At 45.3% G+C, this 12,079-nt stretch overlaps 1 protein-coding gene across 13 annotated transcripts in view; it reads right to left on the reverse strand.

The window, feature by feature from the left end:
• Nucleotides 1-12,079, reverse strand: part of MICAL3 (microtubule associated monooxygenase, calponin and LIM domain containing 3) — a 174,031-nt gene that overhangs the window by 145,781 nt on the left and 16,171 nt on the right. For 3 of the 13 annotated variants that reach the window (XM_050970184.1, XM_050970190.1, XM_050970189.1), the window contains exon 1: nucleotides 6,794-6,970. The exons of 1 other annotated variant lie outside the window; for it this stretch is intronic. The gene's annotated coding sequence lies outside the window, so the exon portion shown is untranslated. Of the gene's footprint in view, nucleotides 1-6,793; nucleotides 6,972-7,023; nucleotides 7,266-12,079 lie in introns of those variants that run through there. 9 more of the 13 variants (XM_050970187.1, XM_050970181.1, XM_050970188.1 and 6 more) reach the window with 6 other exon arrangements.

The raw sequence follows: 12,079 nt of genomic DNA on the forward strand, positions 1-12,079 counted from the left end.
TTTGTTTTTGGCAATGTTTCATTTTGGGAACACACACAATTTAAACTGGAGGAGTTCTGATGAAGAAAAATACAAAGTAAACAAGTCGTCTTTAACACAGTTTCAACCAGCCTTAGAGAAGGAAAGATACAAATGTATTTTTTTCAATTTAGACTTTCAGAGGATCACTAAACATTTTAATTCCTTCTCTACCCTAACACTGCAGCATTTTAGAAGACTGTTGCTTCAGTAACTATTTAGAAATAAACTCTCCAGAGAGCACATGGCACTAAAAACAAGCCACTCCAGACTGATGAGACATCTAGACAATGGTCCAGAAAAGGGCACATTAGCAGAAGAATTCTCCTAAGGAGGAAGCAAACATCTCAAGTGACACTCTGCAAGCAATTTAGCTGGTGTAGATCACAGCTGATACTATACCATTTCTAAATTAGCATTAACCAATTCCTCTCCAAGAAAAGAACCCAGCAAAGTGCACAGCTAACTCAGCCCTCGAGGCATGTCCTGGACACATTCCTTGGTCCTACTGGCTTATGGCTATTGCCACCAAAATGTGTAAGCAGCCCTACCACCCCTGGGAAGTCTCCAGTGTGTTGAGATTTTGTTTATAAGCAGCAAATGACACAAAATCTGGAAGAAACCTGGAGTGAGGCACCAGCTTTCCCAGCCTCACCAGGGAAACTAGACACAAACTCCAAACCAGTCTTCCTTTACAATCAGCACAGCAAGAGGCACAGCTCTAGAGAGCACTGAATGGGAACCTTGCCTAATTAATGAATTAGTGATTTAGTGCAGCAAAGTGAATCATCAAAAGCATGGTGCATTCTCCAAAGCTGTTTACCCTTCCAGACACAGAAAAACCATATTAGACTTTCTCAAATGGAGCAGAAGCAGAACTCTGTTTATACCAGATGGAGTACCATACACCATGTACACAGACTGCTATTAAAGAAATTACTTTCTGCACAAAACAAAACAATCCAATAAAAAAACAAACTAGGGAAACATAGATTTAACTGTTTAAAGAATGACTCCCAGACAGCACCTGGCCCCACTCCTCATTTCTGTGCACATGACCACAGAAGAAAAGAGAAAGTCTACTGTCCTTCCCTTCATTCCTTCAGTCACATAACCAGGACATTGGAAGTGCTGGAGGACACTGCTCAACACAAGTTCCAGAATAAGCTATCCCATGGGTATCACTGATGGGTATCAACTGGGTTTGTGGTCCTCAGCTGGGTTAGAACCACATTTGCTTTCTGCTTGCCTTTAGACTCAATTCTTTAATGAACCCTGAAAAACATGTGTTAAATGGTGCAAATCACTACAAGCTACAGCATCTCACAAAACAAAGGACAATGTGATATTGTCCTTTACACTCAACACAACAAGACTTTTAAACAGTTGTGTAAGTCTACACACCATATTTAGAAACATCAAGAGGAAGGCAAAAAGGGGCTCCCAACCATTTTGTTCAACCAGGGCAGTTCCATCAGGCTCATAAAGAGAAATGTTAGCTAGGACTCACACAGCCACAAGCACTTTTATTTGTATAGCAGAGATATGATCCCACAAAAATGCTGCTGTTCTGCCTACACTTCCAGTGGGAGCTCTCCCTACAGACTCAAAGAGATCTCAGTAATCTAAAGGGAGGTCGCTGTAAAAGCTATGCTATGCATGTCACTTCAGTTCAGAAGTTGCTTAGAAGACCAGAAGATTATATCCTAAGATTTCATCAGACACACCACCCAAAGTTCATTCCAAAGCATCTTACAGTCATGAAAATGAAAGATATAAAGTAAAGCATGAAAGAGTTTTATTAGAAGCCTTCAATACACTACAACGTCCTCTTCCCTCAACCACATCAGTCCCCAGCAAGCCTTGCCTCACTTCAAAGCACTGCATTTTCAGAGGAATTATTTCCAAACAGCAGGGCAGAGAGCAGCAACACAGAACAATTTTCCTGCTCGCCAAATAGGAAGTTCATTTTGTAAATGGGCTATTTCCCAGATTTTAATTAAGCGGTGCAACTAGAATCCTAAAGCAGACAAACACAGCAAAAAGCCCACAAGGAAAGACAAATATTCCTGGACTGAGATTGGAGCAGAGAAAATAGCAAGGTTTTACCTTTGCTTTGCATCCTACAATAACATTTGAGATCATCAGTCTAAACCAGAACTCCAAAATGTAACATGCTACATTGGAGCAGAACAAGAAAACACATGCCTTGCACAGAGAGATTCCACCTCAAGGGATGAGATGACTGCTGGACCAGTGGATCCAAGGCAAGAAGAGAACGCAACAAAAAGGCAAAACCACTCAAGGCAGATAAGCAGAGACCTGTTCATTCCTCTGCCAAGCTGCTCTGGCAGATCATGGCAGGTGAGAACTTCTCTGAAGGCAGAAGATGAGGCAGCAGCAGAGATATCTATGGGACCCTTCTCCATGATGGCTGAAAAGCATCCATCTGCCACTCCTCCTTCTGCACAAAGCAAAGAAAGGCCACAACAAGGCTTTGCTGAATGCCTCAAAGCAAGCAGCATCGCCAAATGGGATTACATGTGAAGTGCTCCACAGCATTTCACTCCAGATGACAGTAGAAAATTAGTTTATGTCTGTAGCTGTATAACCCCACGTACGAATGACTTTCAGTAAAAATGGTCATTGTTTTGAACAGCTGAATATCAAGAAGAAATCCAGACACTAGACTAGCTTTAACCATGTGGCTAGACACAAAAGATCATATCTCAAAGACTCCGTGGAGAAAAAATGAAAAAGGTTAACATATAACAAGGATAAAGATCTGGGAAGAAAGAGATGACAGGCTGAGAGAGACAGGAATGTAGTAAAAAGGTTTTCCTCACAATTTCCATAGCTTTCTTCAGTGTCCCTTCTCAAAAATGAAAGGCAGTTTCTCATCTTGTCTACTGCAAAACGGCAGGTTCAGAACAGTCGATCTCTATCAGATCAACCAAGTTTTTGTCTCCAGCAAAAAACTATGCTGCTACTGCCCACCTTCAGCAGAAAAGTTATGAACTCCCTCAGGAAGTGTGGGATGAAATACATTCCTCTTTCCTGAAGCTGAAATAATTCTATTGTGAATTTAGTGCTGTCTAGGAAAAGCAAGAACTTGCATTTCCTTTCCTAGTCTAACTGAATGCTTTTGAATGGAGTAAAATTCAGTATCTAAAAAAAAAAAAAAAAGAAAGAAAAACATCCTTCAGTTTCCTCTTGCTACCAAGGCAAATGATTGCTGCTTGATTAAGTTTCAAAGGAGAAAAAAAAATAAAAGAAGAGGTATCAGAAGAGAGGCTGCCCACAGAGGTGAGCAATTTCCCCTTCCTTAAATTGCTGCCCATATCTGGGCACTCCATTTCTGTCACAAGGCACTCCATACACAAGAGTACCACAGTGCCTCTTCAAACCAAGATACAACACAGGCAGAATGAGAAGAGCCATGTCTGTTTACTGTTAACACAAAGAAACCAAATGCTCTTAGAGTCTTATCAACTCATTAATCCATATTCCAACTACCTCAACAGGAATCCACAGGTACAGATAACAAATAATTCACTGAAATTGAGCTCATCCTGTGCCCCAAACCTTCAGCTGAAATCCAAATGTTTTCACACCATTCACAAACACTGTCTATTGCAGCTCTCATTCCTTGGCATGTAGTTGTTCCCAAGTTCCCCTGGATGCACTTTTCCCTTTCTCCCTCTCCCCTGTGCAATTACAACGTGAGATGACATTCAGCTGGGGAAGGGAGGAGAAAAAGGAAGGAAAGGGTGGTGAGTTGATGTTCCTATGCTAGCTTACCTCTTGCTCTATCCCCATGGTTTTGGGCTCCCCTGCTAGTAAACAAACAGTGCCTGCCTCTTGTATCTTATCACAGCATTTCCAAATAGCAGCATGAGCTCCAGCTTGGTATCACTGCTATTTTATTTCCACCTCTCTCATTGTGAGCAGCATCCCTGGATCTAGGTTACATCCTGCCATAGTCTACAAAGGTCAGGTCAGTTCTAGACTCCAGCGCTGCTGGCAGACCTAAAAAACACCTAAGAGCAAACACAGCTCTCAGAGGAGCTCACATGAAACCCCATTCCGGGCACTGACCATGGGGAACTGCTCCCTCCCCTTTTTGGATAAAAAGATGAGATTATCATTAGTATCTGTGATAGTAAAAGCACTCCCAGGAAACCTCTCAGGGATCACATCCACACCAGGAGTACCTCAGAAACACAGTTCCTGGGAAAGCTGCACTTTGCACCCCTGTATTAACAGCACAGTGTCAGAGCAGCTGCCAGGGCAGGCATGTGCCTTGCTCCTGTGTGATGTTCCTGCAGGCAGCAGGTGAGCCCCAGCTACACTGCATTGATGGGGTTTCCTTTACTCCAGGGTGTTAAGACAGAGATCAATGGGCAGAGAAAAGACTCCTAAATCATCAGGCTGGAAGAGCACACACAGGCTCTGCTGTTGCTCTCGTGGGCAATTTCCAGTGCCACAGCCACAGTGGGAGTTTCCTGCCTCTGCCAAGGACAGATAGCAGCAGCACAGACAGCTCTCCCTTCACCTCCAGTTACTCTAAGATTAGGACAGCCCCTGTGTGTGCAAAGGAGAAAACGAGCAAAAATCCTGCAAGGAAAGAGGAACAAGTCCAAGTTCTGCCTCAGCTTTGTCTAAGAAGGGGCATCAGCTCTGCATTACCATGTGTACAACAGGAATTCAAGTTCACTCATGGCAAAGTAACAGTGCCAGAGCCTTTATCAAGGGAGATAAGAGACCTGCACCTGCAAAATAACTGAGATTTCTCATGTGAGGCATGTTCATGGGATATCTGAAACCCAGAGAGGCAAGAAAGCTTAGAATAAAATGTCATCCTGACCTCAACCAGCTGCATTTAGGTTTAGACCAGGAATATACAGTTACATACTATTTACAGATCCTTTCTTAATACACAGCATAGTCAAAAACAGGACTTGTACTCAAATTTATTGAACATTGAAACTGAGATACGTGTAACTCAGCAGCAGCATAACTATTAGTTATTTCTTCTGCACAAATACTTAGAAATAACTGGTAAAAGAAAAATATTTATGGTTGCCCTGTAACACTGAAGAGGAGTTCCCATCCATTAATACAATAATTACAGGATTACCAACATCACAAATTAGCAGTAAGGTGTGCCTTCTCTGTAATTTAAGACATGAATGAATACAAGTCCAGCACACCTGGTTAAGCCATCTACTTAGACACAAGTATTTTAGCAAGCTGCTAGCTAAATACAAACATAGCTCTTTTCTTAACTGCAGTGTGATTTTTGCAGCTGCAGATGAAAGTGCCATGGACTTCTGGCTGGTTTAAAGAGGCACTGCCAACTTCAATCTAACTCTAAATCTAATATTGTACCAGTAAGCTTTCACAGACTCTCAGGCCAGCAGAAATATTCCCATGATTGAAAAGCTTAATTCCCATGCAGGGAGTTATTTTTACTGAACATTTCCCTGCAGCGCAACCAACCCAAACACAAGTACTGAAAATGTGACAGTGAGAAATAAAGAGAATATGTACATTATAAGAAATACAGAAAAAGACACTAGCCTAACTTTCAGTAAGAGTAGTATATTTCAAGCAAGAGCATAATTACTCAAAGAAAACCTTGTTTATTTCATTTTTCAAAGCTCAATTACCTTGTATATTTCAAAGTTTCTAGCTAAAAGGAGCCTCGTGGATAGTCAGTTTCAGTACATCCAGCTTGTCCACTGAGAGGCCATTTGCTCAGCTCCCCCTAAGTCCACTGCACTAGCACAGACAAAGTTCATTTAAAGTGCAGAATAACCAAGAACGCCAATTTTGAGTCTAACACTCAAAGATCTCCCAGAGATTCTTCATTTTTTTCAGCTTTCAAAGAAGCACAACAGGACCAACAAGGGAAGCAGCATTTTTTGCCGTGTCAGACTTAACAGTAACTTTTGTGGAGATGGAGGGATTGTTTCCAGGTGCTCCAGAGCGCTAACCTTAAAGGGATGAGGTAAGAGAGGTCTTCTTCAGTATATAGAATTAAGTCATTGCAGTGAATGGATAACAGGGTTTTTGTCATCATTCATGAAGAAAACCTATGTTTAGAAGCAGCTACCCTTGTTAAGTACTAAAAACCCTTAAACACATCTTAGGACAACAGCCCGCAGAGATTAAGAACGAACCATAACACAACAAATGGAGGAACAGAGGCACAAGTATTACAATCCCTCGCGCTGCCTTTATCTCGAATGACAATAAAAAGGCTAAAGGCAAGACAAGCAGCAGCCTGTGCGAGCTGCGGGCGGTTTATGCCGTGCCTCACGTAGGGGTGCCGTAAGCTCCGTGTGACGGAAGCACCAGCAGCACTTCGTGACCCTGTGGCGGCCACGGCCGCGGCTGGCGGGCGCTGCGAGGCACCCGCGCGGCGCTCCGGGCGATGAGGCCGAGCCGCAGCAGCCGCGCGGTGCCCTCGGGGCTGAGCCACCCGCTCCGGCCCGGGTCCGCCCCGTTCCAGCCCGGCGCCGAGCCGTGTAACCGGGTCACGGAACCAGCACGGACGGGCGGCAGGGACCGCGCTCCGCGGCGCTGCCCGCCGCCCTGTGCCCGCCGCCCGGTGCTCGCCGCAGTTGCCGCTCCCCACACGGCGCGCACACCCCGCTCCACGCGCCGGGGCCGCTCCCCGCGCGGTGCCGCCGCACGACGGGGACCCTCCGCCGCCACCCCCGCCCCACCTGCCGACCCGCAGCCCTCCCGCCCCGCCGCAGGCACTTGCCTTCGCTTCATGCCGCTGCTCGGAGGCGGCGGAGCGGGGCTGGGGCTAGGGCTGAGGCTGGAGCTGAGGCTGGAGCGGAGCGGGACCGGCCCGTCCCTGCCCGCCGCGGGAGGGGCGGGTGCAGCCGCGGCGGCGCGCGCGCACCTTGGCAGCTCGCGCTGCCGCTGGCCCGCCCACCGCCCACCGCGCGGGCAGAGCCCCCTTCCCGCCCGGCCCTCCGGGCGGCGCACCTGGGAAAGGGGAGCGGCGGCGAGAAACGACGGCTCCACAGTCTGGGTACGCGGTGGAGAGAGAAGACAAGGGTAGGAGAGCGAAGGCAACGGGAAAGCAACAGGTGTGGCCGAGAACGGACACCATGCCCCGCGCGGTTCTCCGCCGACAACCTCTAAACGCTCCCGTTCCTCCCCCGCCCTTTGTGGCAGTGGTACGCTCCCACCGCTCGAATTGCAACCGGCCGGGCGGGGATTGGCGGAGATCAAAAAAAGGGGCGGGGCCAGGCAACGGCTGTTTAAAGCGCCCCCGGGCGGAGGGGTGCGCGCCCCGGAGTGCGCCCTGTACCCTGCGACTCGGAAACGGCCGGTGGAGCCGAGCGATGCCACCGGAGGAACCGCCGGCGGGAAGCCGGCAAAGAAATCATATCTAAAGGTGGCCGTAGGGCCGTCTTGAGAAAAGCAAGGAGAGGTTTTTGGCTCGGGGGTTGCCGTCGCAGCTCGTCCCGTTTGGACCGTGATGCGCTCCGTGCTCCTGCGCTCGGGAAGTGTAGTAATGACATATCTTCTGAACAGAGAAGGACATAGTTCTCCCAGGAAAATCCTGGGAAGCTGTGCAGAAGCTGTAGGAAACTTAGAATAAAGAATTTAAACAATTATTATCTTTCTGTAACTATTGTTTATAGATATATTTCTCTAGAGTGTACTATTCATAGTTCACTAAAAGTTTGAGAGAGGATTCCTAAAGGCCAATCAGGTCTTAAGTCCACCATTATTTCTATAAGAACTGTAGATTTCTATTAATAAAGTGTCTTTTCATGCCTTCTGATGATGGAGTCTCTGTATCACCTTTACCTGTCCCCAATACCCCTCCAGTGACAGGGAGGATGAGCAATGTGCAGCAGGTGGATGCTGCTGGCATCATCCTTGTCTACTGCTAATCAACTCAGCTTGGGAGCCCCAAATTTTGGCTAATCCCTCAGGTCACACCGAGGTGACAGTGTAGGGACTGGCTGGACCAGGGAATGAGCCAGCCCTGGTCTTTGAGACAGCACTGAGAGGAACCCAGAAATGTCCAACCAAAGCCACAGCCTTCCAACCCTACCTTAAGAGAAGTTTTGGTCTCCATAGCATATTAGAGATTCTGGTATGAAAATTAGTCAGGTATTGTAGTAACACATAACAAAGCACCAAGCAGATATCATTCATAAGAGATGCATAAAATGAGTTGATGATATGGCTGAGCAAATTCTTACTACAGTGGGGTATGACAAATATCAGCCAGAAGTGCACAATTCCCAATTCACTATCTATATCCATGTCTGAGAACAGATGGAGGAAAGCCTTTAGCTGATCTAAACTTGGCTCAACCCACCCTGTTTACTGATGGAGTTTCCATGAGCATAGAAATTAGAGCTACTGGTTGCAATCACGGGAGAGCCTCAGCCTGCTGATTCACCTTCCATTATCTGCTCAAAACCAACAATTGCAGGTGTCCTCCCCTGCAAAGATGCAGGCTGGGGGTGTGTTAATTATTGAAAAATGAAAGCAGATGGAGGAGGGAGTTTACACACAGCGATACAGGAGATGTTTGAAAATGCTCTCCTGGGGCCTGACTCGCACAGAGTTTGCAGTGATTACTGGCTGAGCACCCTGAGCAGTCAGGAGGAGAGCTGGCAAGTTGAACAGAAATCTTTGTAAAGTGCTAATAAGGACCCAAACAATTCCCATTAGGGAACTGCAGAGGCATCTGCACTCTAGCATCAGGCTGCCTATGGCATCCACAGCAAGGCTTGTATGTCTTGGCTCGATATTTTGGAATCCAGCACCAGAGAGGCTAAGTCATATGACAGGGTTATTTGCATCATTATGCTGCTGGATTGTCAGAGAAGTTTTCACAATGTGCAGTAAGAAGAAGGGTTTAAACAAGTGGAACTGAAGCAAAAACAAAGGACTGTAGTGCCTCTGCATGTCCCTTGTCACCACATGCACGTCGTGGGCAGAGTGGGAGGAGGGTGGCAGGCAGTACTGTACAGAACTTTAGGCTAATAAAGCACACTCACAAAAACTGCAACATCAGTACAAAATGGGCTCTTTTGCAACACAAAAACAAGCTAAGACAGCTGAAATTCTGCATCACAGCTTGGTTAGAAGCCTGATGTTCCAGGCTGGTGATGTGCAAGGCAAGCCCAGCACCATTATCTCACCCCTCGTTTGCACCGGGCTAGGGTGCAGTGTGCTCAGCCAGGCAGTGATTGATTCCCTGTGAATTCCTGCCTGCAGGCACTGTAAACCTGGGTGTTGGCACTCCAGAAGTGACCTCTAGTGAGCAGAGCAGCTGTTGAGGAAGCAGTTCCAAAGCAACCCAGGGAAAAAATATTGTGGTTCCAGGCTGAGCTTTTTCAAGGAGGCGAGCTGCTGCCTCTCAAAATAAAGTCAGACTATGACACAGTGTCCCATTTTCAAAAGTATATATAGAGAAAATAAGAAAAATAGAAATTTTATAGAAAAATAAGTCAATATAGAAAAATAATATAGAGAAAAATATTTTTTTATATATTCCAAAAGAAATTATTGAAGGCTCGTAAGGCCCAGGTGTTGCTTCCAGTCAGACAAGGAGTATAACAAGGAAGGCAAGTTCCAGAAGAAAATTCAAGAAAGTTTTTGGTATCTCTATGGAATCAAAGCTATTTTCACAGTAAAAATAGCCAAGGAATCTTAAATTCTATTTTGACAACCTTCCAAGGTTCAGGACTCGCCAGGTGCATGCTCCTGTGGGAATTTGTAATCTCTTTTAACCAAGAGCACCAAATTCCACGGGAAGTATACTGTCCCAGAGCAGGGTCCCCACATCTGGAAACAGGAAGTAAAAACACAGCAAGCAGATTTTCAAGCAAGGAGGTGATCACCAAATTACAGCACTGGAAGGGATTCTGAGAGCTCATCTAACTCCAGCCCTGTGAAAGCATCTCTGTCCCATCTGTTTTACCTCTTAAAGACTTCCCCAGTGCAGACACCACAGTCTATCCAGGAGAGATGTTCTTTTCTCATGATCCACTCCTTTTGCCTTTAGAAAGTTTCCCCTAATGGTAAAGCTGGATCTCTCTCACCATAATTTACATGTACTTCTCATCCAACCCAACAGAGACAAAAAACCCTATTTGTTCCTCTCACTCCTGCAACAACCTTTTAGATGCATGAAGATTTCTCAAGTCTCTTTTCACATTCCCCAGACCTAAAACTCCATTTCTTCTTGTCTGTCCTCCTAGTTTAGATTGGGTGAGGCTCTGTTGGTTCATGGTGCTCCCCTTTGGTGGCTCCCACTTTAATCCATGCCTTTCCTGAATTCCTCGTTGCAGGAACAGCATACAGTGTGATCCCAGCTGAGGCATTACCAGTGCAATGCAGAATGGAAGGAGCACTTGGTGTGCTCTGCAATCATCCCTCCTGTTTATGCATTTTAGTGTGACATTCACAGTGACAAAGGATTTTTTTGTTGTTGCTTTTTGCTTCAATTTGTAAAAGTCAAGGCCACAACATGAAACCAAACTGCCCCTGAAGCCCCTGAGATGCTCTCCATTAACAGGAACTCTTTTCTCCTGTATACAAGTGTTTCTGTTAAAAGTCACTGTATTTGAATTGACATCTGCTGTAAGCAACTGAATTGGGATCTTGATGAGTTATAGTCTTGTTTTCCCATGCTCACACTTACTGGGACAGCTAAATCCATTTTGTTTTTAAATGTAAAAGTAATCTGTATACAAATTAGCATGTAAGAGCTTCCAAAAGAAGAACTGTTTTCAGAAGAAACGGAAGGACTAGTCTCGTCTACAGAGGTTTTAAAATTTGCTGTTGTCTGTCCCATTGTTCTGTAGCACTGACTTTCTGAGCAAGAACACAAGTGTTCAATCTGTGGTTCAAATGCGAGGCAGAAGTCACCAAGCTCCCAACATTCTCCTGATGCAAGTGATTATTCACTGCACAGGCATTTGAATAGCTGCAATATTTATGAAATGATGTATTCAACCCCCTGAACACACATGCACACCCTAATCCTGACTGATGTTGTGTGCTGAGCTGGGAGCTGAGTTTCAAATGAATTGCTGGTGTTGTTTGGTTGCAAGAAAACAAATACAAGTCTAATTCAGTAGAAACTTCTGTAGGTAAAAACTTCTGCAGTTAAAAAGGAAAATAAAAAGCCATCCCATCAGAGCCAGTGAGTTTTGATCATGTAGCTAAATATTTCTAACCCATCATGCTGAACAAATAAGTGTTCTGGTAGGAACTAGTAAGGAAGGTTTCTCTGGGGCTACATGCAAATCTGCTGAGTGTTCAGTATAGACTTCAGCATTTGGAACTATTTTAAGAACAAGAGGAGAGGTTCTGGATCTGTGCATATACACTGCAGACAATTTCACTGCTCATAGATTTTGCCAAGCAGTAAAATATAAAGTTGCAGCTTTGGGTTTGCTGCTATGAGTCAGGACTGTGGGCATATGAGAAGCTGATGAGAAACACAACTTTCACTTCACTATACTGTAAATTTTAAGAAGAATTAACACAAACCAAAGGCTACACAAGTGCAGAAAACTCCCTCCCAAAGTGGTACATTACACCAAAGCTGGGAAGAGTAGCCCAGCTGAGTTTCACTTCATGCTTTAGGAACAACAGTTCAAGTGTGTAAAGAGGTGTGAGATCATCCAAAGCAGTAAGACGAGTGTTTGTCAAGGAAGAAAATATAGCTATTCAAGGACACCATACTCAGATGAAGCACTACTAGACTGCTGACCTACAATTAATACACCAACCAAAAAAAATCACAAGTACAGCATTTCCTTGTAATCAGACAGTCCCCAAAAAGGACCAAAGGGAATGGATTCAAATGTGCCTTGGTGACATGTAATGGCAACTCCTGCAAGGTCATTATTGAGACCCTCCATTGGTTGTTCATCTAATTTGGACCATAGAAGTTTCCCACGAGAGCTGCCTATAAAGCTGAGATTGGTTGACTCCACAGAGCATGCATCAAGGTCTGAAAGGCATGTTTACTGTTTGGGGTTTGGATTATGGGAGAGCC

This window comes from Serinus canaria, chromosome 1A, assembly GCF_022539315.1.
Source record: "Serinus canaria isolate serCan28SL12 chromosome 1A, serCan2020, whole genome shotgun sequence".
NCBI classification, from domain to species: domain Eukaryota; kingdom Metazoa; phylum Chordata; class Aves; order Passeriformes; family Fringillidae; genus Serinus; species Serinus canaria.